This window comes from Haliaeetus leucocephalus, unplaced genomic scaffold (genome assembly GCF_000737465.1).
Source record: "Haliaeetus leucocephalus isolate CR32 unplaced genomic scaffold, Haliaeetus_leucocephalus-4.0 Scaffold171, whole genome shotgun sequence".
Classification (NCBI taxonomy): domain Eukaryota; kingdom Metazoa; phylum Chordata; class Aves; order Accipitriformes; family Accipitridae; genus Haliaeetus; species Haliaeetus leucocephalus.
This window is the reverse complement of record NW_010972607.1, coordinates 540,045-540,281: the sequence shown is the minus strand read 5'-3', so window position 1 is coordinate 540,281 and position 237 is coordinate 540,045.

The following is a 237-nucleotide window of genomic DNA, read 5'->3' as shown; positions in this document are numbered from 1 at the left end:
ACCCCTTGTCCTATCACTACATGCCCTTGTAAAAAGTCCCTCTCCAGCTTTCCTGTAGGCCACCTTTAGGTACTAAAAGGCTGCTATAAGGTGTCCCTGGAGCCTTCTCTTCTCCAGGCTGAACAACCCCAACTCTCTCAGCCTGTCTTCACAGGAGAGGAGTTGCAGCCCTCTGATCATCTTTGTGGCCCTCCTCTGGACTTGCTGCAACAGGTCCATGTCCTTCTTATGTTGGGG